This window comes from Theobroma cacao, chromosome 3 (assembly GCF_000208745.1).
Source record: "Theobroma cacao cultivar B97-61/B2 chromosome 3, Criollo_cocoa_genome_V2, whole genome shotgun sequence".
In the NCBI taxonomy this organism is placed as follows: domain Eukaryota; kingdom Viridiplantae; phylum Streptophyta; class Magnoliopsida; order Malvales; family Malvaceae; genus Theobroma; species Theobroma cacao.
In genome coordinates, this window is record NC_030852.1 from 8,134,378 (window position 1) to 8,153,171 (window position 18,794).

Sequence of the window (18,794 nt, forward strand, 5' to 3'; positions counted from 1 at the left end):
ATGTGGGGGGATGTACATGAGCGGGGTGTGATTATGATGATATTGATGTTTATCTATGTAATTATGCATATCTATACTTATGAAATGAAAGCTCATGAATATGATATATGATTGACATATATGTGAACTTCGATACATTGCACTTTGGGAATTTTCATGTGTTTTATGTTGATTTTGTTGGTTTAGCAGGATGGCCTTTTATTGAGTGAAGGGAAACCCTTTTCTTGGTGCTCTGTTTCTCGCTGCAGCGAGATTCATTTTTGCTGCAGTGAGAAACTCTCGAGTTTTGAAAGGGTTGGCTGGTCGAAAACTTTTTGCAGCGAGAAAGGTACTATAGCTTCTCGCTGCAGCAAAAAACTTTCTATTTTTCTCCTCATTTGGTTTCGGTTGCTACCCTATTTTCCATTTTTTTGGTACCATAGTTGAGCATGGACTTCCAACATTAAGGAATAAATGAATTAAGTTTAAAATGAAGAGGTTTGGTGAGAAACCCTTGGCCAGTTAAAAAACCCTCGACTAGATGATAAATTAAGTCAAGCGTCGCTTAGCAAAAATTCATTCTAGCTGCAGCGAGAATGCCTTTCCACTGTAATGGGGACTCATCGTTTATTTGACTTGATTTGCATGAATGCTATTAAAATTTTCACTCTCCAAATCCTTTGTTGAGCATGGACTCTATTCAATAAGTGGTTTTTTTCTCATGTGGGGTTTACATGAGGGGTTTAATAAGAACTCAAATAAATTGCATTGTTTCGAAAAATGAATGCATTATGATTTCGTTAAACATTCCTTATGGTATGCTTGTTCTCTTCTTGTTCACTCATTGGGTTTATACTCACCATTTTCAACTTCATGTTTCTAGATCACGAGGTAGCTGGTAACTATGTCGAAGTGTCTTCGTATATTCGACCCTTGGTAGGTGTCTCGACATTCAGTAGCTGTACATTCGTCCGAGTCGCTCCGTTGGAAGTCGAGTATTCTTTTGTTGTGTATAGACAAACTTAATGTAAATTATTAAGGTACATGTTGTAGACAATGTATATACACTTGTTTGGTATGCCAGTATGAGGTGGCAATGTTTAATATTATTTTGATCCTAAGTTATGAAATGTGACTTAGCAGTTTATGATGGAATGATGAACACATCAGATTAATAGGCTTGTTTGGGCTTAGTGGACTACGTCCACTGGGCCCATGCGCCGGTCATGGCCCGAAATTTGGGTCGTGACAGAAACTCTATTTTATAGAGCTATTTTGATGCATTTTTGGGGCTTAAGTAGCAAAATCTTTGAGCTTTTATGTTTGGATTTTAGCCTTTTAGGTATTTTTCTAGTCTAAGTTAGATTACATGTTGAATAGTTAAATTAAGTTATTTTAGTTCAAGTTTACTTCATTTTTCTTTAATTTACTTTAAGAAGAGTTAATGTCGATTTCTCTCATGGTTTTGTGCAGGATATGTGATGAGCAAGGTGCATTTGAGTCAAAATAGCACAAGTATGGTGAAGGCTCTATTTGTACATGTTTTCGTAATTCAAAGATAAATTGAGCTACAAAAGTCCAATTGATGTGATTCTTAATCCATTGGAAAGCTAAAAGAATGAACTACAACTTTCATGTTTACCACTTTGCCAAGGTCAAATTAGATAAAGGTAAAAATCATGTCAAAAAATGAATGACAGATGTAGTTTTACACAAGGTCGCATGGTGATTAGAGGTCACGGCTTTGAGTTACTCATGGCCCTGGTGCTGAAAGAGTTACCACTATAGTGCTAGGAAGATTGTGGTTGTGGTGTTGAGCTAGTGAGGTGCACCATAAAAATGTTCGAGAGCAGAGTGTCACGACACTAGAAAATTAGCACTGCAGTGCTACGAATGTTTGGCATGGCTGCAACGCCACCCCGATTTCCCAAAATAAAATTTTGATGAAAAATTGAAAAGTAAGGCATTTTACACATATTTAAGGGACTTTTTGAGAGAATTCTGAAGAGAGGATGGCAACAGCTTTTTTGGAGAATTAAAGATAAGAATCAAGCAAGAAAATCAAAAGTAATTGAGAGAGCTTTGAGTTTAATCAAAATTCAACATTAGTTTATTTCTCTTTTTGTGTTATACTTATTTTATTGTTGTAAATTCATGGCTGAATATCTTTGGATATTGTTTTATTTTGATATCATGAACTAATTTGCCATTTTTAAGATTGTGGTGGATTTCAACATGTAGTCTGAATACTTGTTTTTCTGTTATTTATCATAAATGGGTATTGTTTTGCTTATTCAAATAGGTTCTTGAGGCCTTTAATTGCCTGATCAACTATTAAATGATTGGTGAATCTAATTGAAATTTGACAAAGATGTTTTAGGTTAGACTAAGATTTGAATAGTTCATGTTCACGTCACTTAGGTGATTTGATTCTAAATTCAGGTAGACATATTCCTGTTAAAAATTTTGAGAATATGGTGCCCTGGAAAGCAAGTATATTCTCATGCTTAATTTCATTAAATTTATTTGTAATGAAAGTACATTTTGATAATAAGACGAAGAGTTTGTTTTAGTAAGCATTCATTATCTAGTTATTAAGGTACCATGATTCTATTGAGATATTAAAATACATTTGTATGAAGAGCCATATATAGGAGACATGTATTTTAATTGAATCTAAAAATTGTTCACAACCATATCATAAAGCTGGTCACTTTATTGTGTTAAGGTTGTAGTGTCCAGATTACTTCCAACAAAACGAATGTGATTCATTTCAAGGGAATGATGAGTCTCAAATCATCAAAATGGTTAACTTTTAGTAATGACACTACCAAATAATTTCAATCAATCTTTCCTCGGTGAGCTTTTAGTGGAGGGATTCAGCCAAATCTTGAAAACCTAGAAAATTTCCTAGCATTTAAAGAGAGAAAACAAAAATCATTTAAACCAAGTTTTTGGAAGTGAAAATCTTTAGAATCCAGATTTGTTGCTGGAGTTTGAAGGTTTTGAAGGATGTGAAATTTGAGAGAAAATGGGTGGAAGAATAAGTAGATAGGATAAAAATGAGAAAAGCTCAGGTTTTAGGGCTTTTAAAGCCTTTTTTAGGCTGACTGGGCAGCCTAGGATTTATTATAGAGGGTCTATAGTCGATCTAGGACTAGAAGATTTTTGCGTTTCATCTATTTCCCTGTCACAGGATCGACTATAAAGAGTCTACAATTGATCCTAGACCAGAATGTCCACTTTTCACTCATTCTTCCTTTACAAGATTGATTATAGATGGTCTATAGTCGATCCTGGACCAGAATGTTTAGTTTTCTTCCATTTTCCCTTCATAGGATCGACTATAGAGGGCCTATAGTCGATTTTAGACCAGAATGCATGACTTCCCCCACTTTTTACTTAACAAGATCGACCCTTTAGGCACTAGGGTCAACTTCTTAAGTCTATATTTGCAAAAATTGTTCCTCTAAGGCCTAATTCCATTCTAAATCCCTTCCACAACCTCCAAAACTCTTAGTTGTGAATTCTCAAGGATGAAATCAAGGTTTTAATGTCAACGAAAGCATTTCCTAAGCTCACCAAGCTACTTGTCCAATTTATCCAAGAAACAGAAACTACAGATTTCACATTTGTTTAATTTAATATCAAAAAAATAAGTAAGAAATGCAAATCTCTCGAAATGACGTCAAAAACTTATTGATGATTTTGTACATGCAAGTATACGTATTACTCAAGTAATATAGAAGTCAGTCGAGTATTGTTTCCCACAGAGATTTGATTCTAAACTTAAACTAATTATTAAATTTGTAACAAAATTGTTCTTATCCAAGTAATTGATTTTTAACAGTAAATTAAAATAAAATTTTTCACTTTAACTAAACTCAAGATATGATTTTAATTTTATTACTAAAGAAACTATTATTGTAAAGACCTAGGATCATGGTGTCTCTTAATATTTCATTTAAACGTAATTTTTTCCTTTAAACTTATATTAATGGGGTTAATAGCTAACCTAGAATATGATTTTATGTACAAGTCTTTTGTCGAGATTCTTGCACACGTACTTTTCAAAATTAATCCCATATGTTTATGCAATTAGTTAAGAAAAGCTCATTAAGTTTATGTTCTAAATTGGATACCTAAGGTATTTAGGTATATGTCTATCCTAAATACGAATCTATCACCTACCCTTTGTCAGTTAAACTTCTACTATGCAAGTATACGTATCGAATAGATAGTATATAAGCAAGTAGAGTACCGATCCCACAGAGAATTAATCTAAAATTTTACTAAGTACTAAAATTAGAACAATTTAATTTTATCCAAACAATCAAAATCAAATAACTAAGTTAATTAACTAAAAATAATTAACCAAAATTTAAACTAAAAATAAATATCAAAATAATAATAACTTGAGTAAAAATCAAATCAAACAAGCCTAGGATTACAATATCCCTCACATTTTATCTAAATCTTAACTCTCTTCCTTAACTTATTTCAATGGGTTGAGTTGCTAACCTAGAGTCTTCAATTATTTATAAAGGTCTCCCAACTCATCTTATAAAAATATCTATTTTAACCAAAACACCATATCCTTATGTGAATTGAAATTAAAACAGACTCATTAAGTTCAGGCTCTAATCTAGCTGCATAAGGCCTATAGGTATATCCCTATTCTATACGCAAATCAATTAATATGATCATATGCTATCCCAATTTTAGTCTGCACTAAACTCCCTTTCCTAAGTTTGTTTAGGTTCCTAAATCAATTTAATTAGTGATCAGGCAATTAAAAGCATTAAGTACAAATTGGAATAAACAATTCAAATCCCATTAAAGATAAGCAAGAAAGAGATTACAATTTTAGATTACATGTAAGCTCAATTGAAATCCTAGAGAAAGAAAATTAGCTACTCATAATTGCAAAGACAAATAACATTATATAAATTTCAACCATTAAGAGTAACAAGAAAAATAAAAGCTAAGGAAGAAAACAAAACAAATATTTGCAGCCTTGCTCTCTAAGTTTCAGCCTCTACTTCTATCTTCTTTAATCTCTAAAAGTTATCTAACCTAATGTCTCTTAAAAATATCCTATTTATACTCACAAACTTAACCTATAAGTCCCTAAATTAACCTACTAATTCTAACTATTGGGCTTAATAGTGTAATGAGGCCCAAACATCCATTGTCAGTCTTAAAATTACCATTCCCGCCAAAGTATGCTTAGCCATTTTCCAATGCGATTATCTCTATCTTCAATGCAGAAATGGGAAAAGTGATCTCCATGAAAGTGTTAGCTCTATCTCTTAGCTTTCCAATGGTCCAAGAATCACAATATTTGAAGTTCTGTATCATGAGTTATGATCAAAACACTGAAATATATGCAAGCAGACTTCTGGGTCTTTCAACACCTTACTTTCCAAAATTAAACTCAATTCTCTTAGTTCCTACAAAAATATAAAAACTAATAAATGATAACCAAACTAAAAGAAATAAACATATATTAAAGTAACTTACTTAAAAATAAACTAATTATTAAAACAATAAAAAATAACTAAATTATAATTGAAAATTAAGGACTCAACTAATATTTAATAACAAAATTTGAATATATAATTCTATAAAATAGAATTATCACCCCCCCAAACTTAAGACTTTGTTAGTCCTCAAGAAAAGGAAAATCATAAAAAAAAAAAAACTGAGCATAAAAATCCTTGAACAAGAGATTAAGTACCAAATTATGATTTCCCAATTTTTCCTTCTAAAATTAACTCAAATTCCTGCTTAAAATAATATATAGTTAATCCTTAAAATCATGCATCAATTCAAGTGAAAACTTATTTTTTGAATGGACTTCCCGTGTGTGTGTGTGTGTGAATAATCTCTTACAAAGAATATCATGCAATTTGGATTAGTTTATGCCGAATCTAAGCATAGATTAGTACTAGGAACCCATAAGTTTGCTTTTCATCTCTCTCCCCACTAATGTAGATTAACACTTATTCAAGGATCAATAGGTCTTTATCAAGCTTGAAATGTAAGGCTAAGGTTTAAGTATGATAAAGGATATATTTAGGCTCAAATTCACCTAAGCATTTAATCAATCTAGGACCTATATAGAGCTCTACAAAAATTTTATCACACCCCTAAATTTGAAATATACTTTCCTTTGTACAACACACTTTATTTCTTTTTTTCTCAACCCCCAAACTTATTTTGACAATTATAAACAAGGGGTAATTTTCAAAACAACCATCACCTTTTTATTTTTCTTTCATCTTTCTTCCTCAATTTATCCTTAAGCTCAAATCATTCACTAGAAAGATTAACATACTTAAAGAGTGAAAGGTTCAAATTGTTGGATTTAAATAGACAGGTTAAGGCTAACACAATTGTGTATTTACAAAGAAAAGGCAAATTAGGCTCAAAGGCGACTAAGGATAAATATAACAAGGTAAGCTCAAAAAGGCTCAAACGATCCAAAGATGGCCTAAATCACTTCCTAACCTAAGTGTTATCTAAAATTTTACCTCGAGAGAGAATCAAACAAATTCTTGAATTCTTGACTTCACTATACTTTTTATTAGCATAAACTTTCTCAAAATCACATAAAAAATTCTAAGTAGAGGAATATAATGCTCAAATTATTGGAAGTCACATTCTAAGATAAAGCTGACACAAGAATATCACATAAAATTAAATCATAACCATATGTTTCCCAAAAGCTAAGAATCATAAGATAATCTATTTATCATCCTAGGATTGGGAAAATCATGTATAAGGTGAAAACTATCTCAAATCTTCTTTTTTTTAAAAACCCAAATAAAACATGCAAAACATAACTTAAAATAAGACTAAACTTAACATAATAAAAAGAATAAACCAACGAAATTCTAAATACTCCCCCAAACTTTGAAAAAAACATTGTCCTCAATGTGATAAAAGAAAATTAGAGAAAAAGGACAAGAATACTCCCCTAACTCCGAAACTGCAATCTACAAGTCCTCTTCATCGTCACCATCAAAATCGTCCTTGGAATCTGAATCCATAGACAACAAAGGAAAAGTAGTCATATCCATCCCAATGTGTTCTGCATAGGCTCTCAGCATTTGTTCAATTGCCCAATTTTTCCTTTCATGATGGTTTAGTCGACGATCAATGTGCTCTATTCATTGAGCAACACTGCATGCGGGAGCCACCTATGAAGGTCGGGGGGTCGCTTGAGAAGAACTACTAGCCACTAGTGCAAACTTTCCAATCGTTTAAGAGTGCCCATGGTGATGGGAATTTTCGATTTTCGTAACTTTTCCTTATTGCTCCATTGCACACTAGGTCTCACACATAATGCAGTGATCAAGGAAGTAAAACCGATAGCTTCCCGTTTAATGCGACCCGTATGTAAGATGGCACGAGAGATAACCTTACCAACGTCAATGGATTTATGGGTTACAATGGCATAAATTAGAACTGCGTGATCACTCGTGACATTGCTGATATGAAAGGACGGGAGCAATTGTGTTGCGACAAAGTGTAATCAAACTTTCAACTCCTTTTCCATGACACTTCGTTTAAATGAAACGGGCTCACCATGTGATGTCTTCCATTGGGCTCCATCAACGCAAAGTGTCAATATAATCTCACTACAATTCTGATGATCACCCAAGTACAGCCCATATTCATCATTCTCAATATTGGGAGTTCTAAAAAATGCTTTGATAGCTTGATTGTGAAAAGGGACTTGTTTGCCATGGACAAAAGCAACGCCATCATCATGCTCAACCGCATTTGCATAAAACTCTTGGACCACAAGCATAATTCCAACTTCAGGTTGGTCACTAAATAGTTGCCAATGTCGGTCTCAAAGCATATGATGAATTTCCTTATAAGGGAGGATGAGGAGATCTATCCCTTGTTTAGGAATTGGCACTTTGTTGATCAACGACATATGATATCTCATAGAAGCATTGGCTGAGATGAATTGCGATCTATGAAAAGTGCCACTTGAGCTTGGTTTGGATCGTTTGGGTGCCATTCCTACACAAAAAATTCAATTATCAAAACAAATCTAGAGTAAAAGTATGCAATTAGTGTTGCATGCACAACCATGAAAATATGAAAAATCCAAAGGCACTAATTTAATAAATTTCTATCTAATTCAACAAACTAAACTCAACAATTCCACAGTAGCTTTGTAAAAATTTACAATGTCACCCCACAATATGCAACATAAACTCCATATTCCTCGCAACATTCATACGACATTCTCTTCATCATAAATTTTACAACTCAATAGCCCATAAATAAAAATTCTACGAAATTGCCCTCATCCAAAATTACCAAGTACTGCATGTTTTTGCACCAACAATTTTAGAATTTTATTTCTACTTGCCTAACCAATAATAAAAAATTAAAAAAACCCATCATCTACTCTCATCAACAAAACATTTAACAATTATATTTGTAGCAAATAAAAAGTTTATGAATCCATTCTACGGGGAACAAGAATTTTCCACTAATCGTAAAAATTAATTGTACTCAAAACACAATGCAGGCGAAAAAATTGAACCCCATTAACAAACAATCCCAATGAACTCCTTCAATTTATAACAATTAAAGTATTTCACAAAGGCAATGCTGTCAGCAAGAATCTGATTCTCACAAAATAATTCAGCCAAAAATATGTTAGAGAGAGAAAATAATGAGACTTACCTTGTGAGAGGAGTGAGTGCAAGATTTAAAAGCGAAAAGAAAAAAAAACCATGTAAAGAAAACATGCAGAGAGTTTGAATAAAGAATAATGAAAGAGGTAATAGTCTTGAAGGAGGATGAATGAGGGAGAATGAGAGTGACGGCTAGAGAAGAAGAATGAATGAGTAACAGAGAAAAAATAATGGTTTTTACCAGGGTGGGGCTGGGCCCCGATCCAACATTGCGGCCCTCGCTTGTGAGGGCCGCGGCTCTCACCTATTTAGAACCCGAAGTAGTATTCTTTGGGTTTCAGAGTTACAACGCTCAATCATTCTGTTTCTTCCCTTTTTTTACTTTCTTCGAGGGAAAGCCGTGGCCCTCAAACCTTTTATGTTTGGCCATTCATACTTACTGTTTCCATTGAGAACTACAGCGCTAAAACATTCTATCTTAAGCTATACTTTACCTCTTTTCAAGGCCGTGACGCTCAATGTGAGGGTTGCGGCTCTGACTTTTTTTTTTTTTTTACAATATATGAATTTTTTTTTATTTTTTTCAATTACAATATCGAACACTTGCAAAAGGAAACATAAATTCATTAAAGAAATAATAATAAGAAAATAAATCACAAGAAATAAATCAAAACTTAAAAAGTAAATAAAATAAAGACTGAAATGAGTAAAGTCAATGATTTTGGATTGCCTCCTAAGAAACGCTTCATTTATAGTCTTCGACTGGACTAACTTGGACTTTAGGCCCTGTCAATCAAGTGAATTGAGGACTGTTGGTGATTAATTTTACCTCCCTAATAATGCTTCAATCTTTGTGTAACGACCCCTCTTAGTTTGCTATCGGCATCCAAGACCTCTGGGAGATCCTGCCAAGTCCCGGACAAGCCTGAAAGAAATTTCTCAATAACTCATTGTACACTTTTACTAAACCGTATTAATGTTTGAACCATATATATTTATAACATGAATTCAACAATAAGCATATCCATTAACTTATGACTTTAAGTCTTGACATCACAATTAAATACATTGAGTTCAAAAATCTCAAATTTTCGTTTATATCAAAACTAATATTTAATTACATAATAAAATTAGAGTACTACAACTCAAGCTCTAACAGTGGAGTGACTCGGGATAAAATGCTATGAGATGCCTTTACCTATTTGTGGTGGACCGAACGCACCGATGATTACACGCTAGGCCAATCCTTGTCTGCAATAGGGGAAAAAGAGGGGTGTGAGTCTCACTGACTCAGTGATCATCGGCTTCATGAGTAGGGCATAGATGGGAAACAAGCAAACAACAGATCAGATAATATTAAAAATGCAAGATTATAAAAACAATTTATTTCAAACGGACGTTTCTACCTTATATGAAAAACAGAGAATTTCTTATTCATTGTAATCATTTCAAGTGGTAAATTAGCCAAGTAGATCAAAGTTTCCCCTCAGGAACAAATCAATAACCTTTTTCAAGACAATCATTTGAATTATTGTTTTAAAACAATTGTACATAAAAAGATTTCCACTGTCGAAATCAATTGACATTTTACTCAAATCAATTTAATAAATTTGGGCAAGCTCCCATGAAATTGAATGTATTTAAACTTATACATAACTCACAAATTGCCTCGTACACGAGGAACTAAAATTCATTTCACCGTAAAAATAGGGGAGTTGCGAAAAAACCATTTAATTTCGTTTTCACCATGCAAAGAAAAATGAGTTTGAAAACCTAGAGATGCCACTCTTGAGTAGGGAATGAAAATAAAATAGTGGTCCTACTACCACGTAATAACATCCGAGAGCATTGGTTCCACCAATTCCCATATGCCATGGCGATCTCAACGATGTTGGTTGACATCGGAGATATCAGGTGATCGCAACAACATAAATCACTGGTGGCCTAGCCACGCATACATATATCATAGGTCTTGGGCCCCGCCACACCTAATAGCCCGTCGATGACCCGATGGTTCTCTTGCTAGAGCTCACTCGTGCACGAAGGTCACACTTAACCGAAGGGACAGCCGGCCTACTCTCGAATCTCTTAGTTTAGTAAAAGTCGTTTAAAAATCCAAATCGAGTTTTCAAAGAATCTTTTCAAATAATTTTAGAAATATCGATCACCGTATCAAGATAAAACTCTCTTTTCATAAAACTGTATACAATAAACTTTTGCATGCGATTCTCATTTCAAAATGGCATGGTGAATATGTAATTAAATTCCATGAATGCACACCACCAAATATAAGGCACATTTTTTATGAAAAATAGTGTGAAAGGCTTGTTTCCCCGATTTTCAAAACACTTTACATATAATTTATACATATATATATTCAAAACAATTTTTGAAACTATAGCAATCACAAATTTTCCTAGAATTCTACCAACTCACGCTATCCACATTTTTTGCATATAAAATAAATCATATATATAGTTACGAAAATTTTTAAAATTGACACTCTTTACTAACCTCGAAATAGCAGGATACTACATCGCTATTTCTACTTATCAATGGCTCGTCATTTCATCTGACACTCCGACACAACTCACTTCCTATACCTTGTATTTTCTTTTCTTCCTTGTTTTTCTCTTTTTTTTTCTTGCTTTTTTGGGCCTACCCTTCCTTGTTTCCATTGGGCCTCTTTCCTTGTTGCTATTGGGCCTTTCGCATGGGCTCTTTCTACTTTTCCTTATTGGGCTATGCCCATTCTTTTTTTTTTCATTCATCATTTTATTTTTTTTATTTTTTATTTTGCTTCTTAGTTTTCCATTCTTTCTTGTCCTTTCCTTACTTGGCTGGACCCCCACATCTTCAAAACAAGTCTTAAATAGCATTTTTCCTCATTTTGCCATTCATTTCTTCTTTTTTATCTTCCTCATTTATTTGTTCTTTTATTCTTTTATCCTTTACACCATTTCTACTTTATGTTTTATTTATTATTTCATGGTCCCTTCCAAATCACATCCACTCCACTTTATCATTTCCACATTTGATCACCATTGCACCAATGAAAGTTCATACAACTAGTTTTTAATTTTTATTCTTTATTTACCATAACTTTCATCCTTATAATTTTAGTCATTTTAACATTTATTAAATTTCAGTTTCCTTCTATCTTTCTTCCTTCATGCGTGTATCACCAAAATATCGAAGTTGTACTTCGATGCGGTATCACTATAATATTTAAATATTTACTTACTTGTGCTAGCTCGATTTAATAAAAATGCGCGAGTCTTACTTACCTTATTTATCTCTGAAATTCATTCGCACTTCTTCTGCCCCACTTAGATTGACCATATAATCCTTCTTTTGGACTACTTCCAACATCCAATTAAATATCAATATTTTAGTATTATTTTATTCATAAAATAATATTTTATTTTAAGATATTTTTTTCGCCCTTAACCGCTCTTCGACACTTAAATTTACATCAGTGACCCTTCGTCCTACCGAGATGTTTACCTTGACAACTGTACGAGGATACGGGGTGTTACACTTTGTCCATTGACTTTGAATTTTTGACCATCTGTCCCTCTAACTTCGATTGCTCCATGTGGAAATACCTCAGTGACAATGAAAGCACCAAACCACCTTGATTTAAGCTTCCTTAGAAATAATTTCAAGCGTAAATTATAAAACATGAAATACCCCATACTTTGATATGGTGAGAAATAAAGTTGATCGAATGCAAATTGAGGTCAATTAAAATATTTAGAAGTGATAAAAGACGAAAGGAGTAGTTTAGGATAAAATATTTCTCAAGTGAAAAAATAATAATAAAATAATAATAATTTTATCGAAGGAGAATTTGTGAGATAAAAGGCGATTTGGAAGTCAAGTGAGGCATAATAAGGTATTTTGGGTACCAAGGAGACAAGATAAAATTTTTAGAATAAAATAATATTTTATTAATCAAATAATATTAAAATATTAATATTTAGCCGGATGTCGAAATCAGTCATGAAGAAGGATCATATGGTTGATCCAAGTGGGGGAGAAGATGAGAAGCCTGACTCTATAAAAATATTTGTCATGACATACATGTGATGGATAGCATGTTTGCATGCTAGGAGAGTCCCGAAAAATTTACAAAAGTCGGTATTGTACCTAGAGGTACAACAAAGTTGATTTAAGCCTCGAACTAGATCAAATAGAGAATTTACGATGAAATTAAGAATTTTAAAGTCCCAGAATGGTTTAATATGGTGATTCGGAGTTCGAGGATCAATTTGGAGTCAAACCGAAATTTTCGCTATCTAGGGGCAAAATGGTCATTTGCCACCTGGGGACAAAATGAAAATTTTTAGAAAAGATTTTTGGCCCCATTTGACTTATTGGAGTAAGATTTGAGGTTTAGAAGTGAAAAATTTTAATTTCGGTATAATTTGGAGTAAAAGGGTAAAATGGTAATTTTGCCACTCGAAATAAAAAATTTAATTTTTGAAAGGATTTTGATCAAATTTAATTATTTGGAGTGTGAAATGAGTATGAGGAGTGAAAATTATGCATTATGGCAAATTTTCAATTTTTGGGGCAAAAATGTAATTTTTGAAAAGTTCGGGGGCAAAAGTGTAATTTTGAAAAATTTGCTCCACCAAAACTTTGGAAAAATCTGGAAATTTCACTTAAGACTTGGATAAGTCAAAGGGAATGCATGGTGGAAAAAGTAGGACAAATGGATGGCTAGAAAAAAAAATGAATTAATAAAATATTTAAAATATGAATAAAATAATATTATTTCATTAAACAATAAAAAAGGCATAAAAAAATCAGCCCACCCATTCTTCTTCTTCAACATTCGGCCAAGCAAGAAACAAGAGAGAGAAAGGAGAAAATAAAACCCTAGCTAAGAAATTTAAAGGGAAAATAGGTGGAAATTCAAAAATCAAGTGAAAAAAGGTAACATTTCTTAAATTTGTCTTGTGCTTTACCTTTCCCATGCATTTTCCATCATTTTTCATGGTTGAATCATGTGATTTGAGGATGATTTGAATTCTGGTCATATGGGTTTAGAGAGAGAAAGTTGTTAGATAAATTTGATTTTGAGCTATGTTAGTGTTTAGTGTTAGTTTAGCATGTTTATGAGTAAAACAACAAGAAAAATATTTATCTTCTCCATGAATTTCCCTAGGCCGAATCTAGCCAATGGTATGTGAGGATGAGGTTGACTTTATTTTAAGAGAATTGGGTGGAAAAATGATGAATTATGAGGTTGGAAATTAAATGGGAATTTTCGGTGCAATAAATTGAAATTTTTACCCACTAGGGGTAAAAGCGTAATTTATAGTCCGGACTGATAAATTGGACCAAATTCACAGTCATTGAGGTATTGTGGATATAATTGGATAATTGAAATTGAAATGGATGGAATTGGAGTCGAATTGGGGATTTTAGGAATTTACACCGTGTATAGGCGAGTTAGGTCGGACACCGCAATTAAGCGATTGTCTAGACATTTCAAATCCTATCTAGTGCATACGCATGGATAAGAGCCTGAAATAATTTATGATAAATTGACACAATTTATTGAATTTTGTGTCATGGATTATGGATAGGTGGTGAGTCAATTGTTTCGGGTAAGAGACTGCACCCGAGGGCGGAAGATAGGAGTATTTCTACTCCTAATACTGTGAGTAAACTTATTATCGTCTTAATTATCTAGAGTAGTTTTATACAATTGTGTGATTTTATGAAAAATGGGTTTAAATGGTAAATTGCTATGTTTTAAGAGAAATTGTGATTTTATAAAATGATTTTATAAATTTTCTGAAAAATCGAATATTGGTTTTGAAAATAGAGTAATTGGAGACTGCCTGCTTGTGTTGTAAATTTATGGTTTTAAATTGAATGGCTTATGACAATATATGAGCATGAATGGCTAAACTGATTTTGGTGTCAGAATTATTTGTATTGTGTATTCAGCCTTGAGAGGCTAGATTGTGATAAATTGCCATGCCATGCTAGAATGAATTTTATTGAATTGGTGGAGTATATATTAATTATTTACTGCAGAGGGGGTTCCGTGGACCAGCCTATTAGAGGGGCACGGTAAACTCCATTATATTATTACCTCGAACGGAGAGGCGCGTAGGGTATCTCCTGGGGTAAAGCTTAGGGTTCACTTCACGCCAAACCACCACGTGAAGGGGAACTCAGCCAACGCCAAGGAACGGCTGTATTTTTCTCAAACTAAAATATATTTTAAGTGTATACAAAATTTTAACAGCCTTGGCGAACTCGGTTAGATGCCTCACGCAAGGTATCACCGAGTATGAGTTTTGGCATGAGCCAAAGTTTTAAGAAATTCATAAGCCAAGTTGATTACTCGATTTTTATGGATTGATTTTATTTGGTTGAAATGAGTTGAAAGGTAATGAAATTATAGTATGATGACTTATTTTAATTGTCTCCATTTACTCGACTTTAGATAGTTTAGATGGTATTTGTTTACTCACTAGGATTTTATAATCTCACCACCCTCATTTTCTCACATTTCAGGCTCGGGGAATTCCATAGTTAGCTAACTTTGACAAGGACTTTCATTTGGACTCGAATCGATAAAAGCTGTAGGTTTCCAACTTCTAATGCATTTTGGTTAGAGGTGGGCCCACATGTTATTGTAAAAGAAATTTTATGCTTTGGTTATTTGCTTTATAGTATATATGAATATAATTAACTTTTACGCTATAAGAATTATATACCCATAGTTTTATAAAAATTATTTTATAAGAAAATAATTTATTTTATTAAATATTTTTATTATATTCAAATGGTCAAATTTTCACTTCAAATGAACGTTTTAGATACTTAATTTGTTTTTAAATCATTAAATATATATTTTCTGCTTACCTACTATATTTTTAGCAAGTTTTGAGATTTTTGAAAAAAATTGACGAAAATGCCTTTGTGAGCAAAAAAAAAAAAAATATGTTATGTTCTGATTTGGAAATGATTTGTAATCCTTCGTATTTTGATATTTGATAACTATTGCTCACCGGGGAAGTGTGGAAGCTGATACGAGAGCCTTGTGAGGTTTCGATCGACATTCGGGGTGAAGAATGTTTGTCGAGGCCTCGCGGCTGTTGTCACGGGCTCGATGGGGAGTTCCGGGTCGTGACAAAACAACACCAATTGACCCGGATTAAAGCTTCATTCCACTATCTTTTTGTCATGTCGTTGCTTTGTTTTCTCATTATAGAGTTTGGCATGCTCATAAGCTTGAAGGCGAAATTCATCAAGTTCATTTAATTGCAACAACCTTTGCTCACCCGCCGCTTGTAAATCAAAATTTAACTTTTTCACTACCCAATAAGCATCGGGCTCAAGTTTCACCGATAAGTGACAAGCTTTGCCAAAGACCAACTTATATGGAGACATTCCAATTGAGGTCATGTAAGCAATCTGATATGCCCACAGTGCATCATCCAATCTTCTTGCCCAATCTTTTCTTGTGGGACACACCGTTTTTTCCAAGATTCGCTTCATTTATCTATTGAACACTTCTGCTTGCCTACTAGTTTGAGGATGGTATGCAGTTGCAACCTTGTGTTTAACTCCATATTTTGTGAGAAGTGCATTAAAAAATTTATTGTAAAAGTGACTCCCTCATCACTAATAATTGCCCTTGGAGGCCAAATTGCGTAAAAATGTTCTTCTTGATGAAATTCATCACCTTCTTTGAGTCATTAGGAGAAAAGATTGTCGCTTCAACCCACTTGGAGACATAGTTTATAGCAAGCAAGATGTATTTTGTCACGACCCGAAACTCCCATCGAGCCCGTGACAACCGCCACGATGTCTCGATAGACATTCATTATCCGGAATGTCAATTGAAACCTCGCAAGGCTTAACATTAGTTTTTCTCACTTCCCCTGTGAGTATTAGTTACTAAAATCATGTTTTGAGGGATTATAAACTATTTCCAAATCAAAATAATAGAAAAATAATTTTTTTCTCACAGGGGCATTTTGGTCATTTTTCCTCAAAAATTCTGAACCCGACTAAAAATGTAGTATTTGAGTGAAAAACACATATTTCAGTTTAGAAATAAGTTTAGATATCTAAAACATTCATTTAAAGTGAAATTATAACTATTTGAATATAAAAATATTCAATAAAATATTCTATTTTCTTATAAAACAATATTTATAGAGTTACTGGTAAATAATTTTTGTAGCGTAAAAGCTAAATAAATTCATACATACTGTAATACAGATAACCAAAGTATAAAATTTCATTTACAATGACATGTGGGCCCACGAATGACCAAAAGTATCAAAAGCGGTAAACCTACAATTTTTGAGGATGCAAGTCCAACTATAGCCCTTAACAAAGTGAGCTATCTGCTAACTATCTTGAGCCTGAAATGGGTGGAAAGGAGGGTGGTGAGATTATATAATCCTAGTGAGTAAACAAATACCATCTAAAATATTTAAAGCTGAGTAAATGGAGACAGATAAAATAGTTTAACATAAAAATGATTCTTAGCATTTCGAACTCATTTTAATAAGATAAAATAGATTCATTTCACCAAAATAAACAACAAGGCTTATGATTTCCTGAAAAGTTTGGCTCATACCAAAATCATTCTCATACTCAGTTATTAGAGATACCTTGGTCGAGGCCTATCCCAACCGAGTCCGCCAAGGCTGTTAAAAGTCATGTACGCATAAATCATGTTTTTATTTTTAAAACAGAGCCGTTCCTTGGCGTTGGCTGAGTTCACCCTCACGTGGTGGTTTGGCGTGAAGTGAACTCTAAAGTGTTAACCTCAAGATTTATCCAACCGTGCTTCTCATACTGAGGTATGAATATAATAGGGTTACTGTGCCCCTTCTAATAGGTTGGTCCACGAAACCCGTCCACTGCAGCGAGTAATCAATAACCCACCATACAATAAAAATTCAATAAAATTTAACAGCATGACATGGCAATTTTATCATTATCCAGCCTACCAAGGCAAACAACAGTTTATACAATTTCAACACAAATACCAATTCAGCCATTCATGCCAATATTGCCATAAGCCAATCAATTAGAACCATAAATTCACAATACATCAAATGGTCTCCAATTACTCTATTTTCAAAGCCATCATTCAATTTCAAGACAATTTATAAAATCATTTCATTTAAACACATTTTGTTTACAAAACATAAAGATTTATCATTTAAACTCATTTTCCATAAAATCATAAAATCGGATAAAAACCACTTTAGATAATTAAAATGATAGTAAGGTTACTCACTATTTCGAGAGTCGAATTTCGAGTACTCCAATTCTTGATCCTCGGGTACTATCTCTTTACTTTTGCCAGAATGCTCACCACCTAGACATAATGCACAATAAGCCATTTACTACATTTGTGCTAAATTGTTATAAACCAATTCAGGCTTTATACTAATGTATGAAATGGGATGCAAATTGTTCGGATTATCGTCTAAACACAGTGTTCTACACAAATTCAATTGTGTACCTAAATAAAATGATATTGACCTAATTCAATCTATCACTCGATTAATTGGCCAATATGTCCAATTCAACTCCAATAATTCCATTTTTCTCCTAATACTCCAAACCATTAAACACAAGTTAAATAACTTGAAATATGGCAAAATCATCCTCACATTTTCTCTTGGAAAATTCGGCCGTGGTGGGTGCATTAATACTATGATTTTTCCTACTTGATTCTCACACCATAAATCACTAATTCCTAACCAAATCACTTGAAATAAAATCAAAATCATCATTAATATTCCACATGGAGAATTCGGCGAATGATGGGTGATGGGAGAAAATGAATTTTTCTTGTTGGCTTTTCATGCTACACATCGCTAACTAACTAAAAACACTAAAATATCTTAAAATCTAACCAAATCAAGCATCAAAACTCCTCCCCCCATGTCGGGCCAGCAAAGGTACCCTCATGCAAACTTGATTCTCAACCATGGAAAATGAAAAGAATGCATAGGAAAGGTAGATCACAAGCTAGAATTGAAAAATCTTACCTTTTGTCACTTGTTTCCTTGAATTTTCACACTTTTCCCTTGAATTTTTCCACCTAGGGTTTTTGTTCTTCTTTTCTTCCTTTGTTCTTCCTTTGGC

At 33.2% G+C, this 18,794-nt stretch overlaps 1 long non-coding RNA gene across 2 annotated transcripts; it reads left to right on the top strand.

Moving 5' to 3' along the window:
* LOC108661298 lies at positions 13,549 to 15,212 on the top strand. 2 transcript variants are annotated; one of them, XR_001927055.1, is made up of 3 exons: positions 13,549 to 13,589; positions 14,246 to 14,319; positions 15,189 to 15,212. It is a non-coding gene; the product is annotated as an uncharacterized LOC108661298 (long non-coding RNA). The 2 variants fall into 2 exon arrangements; XR_001927054.1 differs by lacking the exon at positions 15,189 to 15,212 and adding an exon at positions 14,703 to 14,742.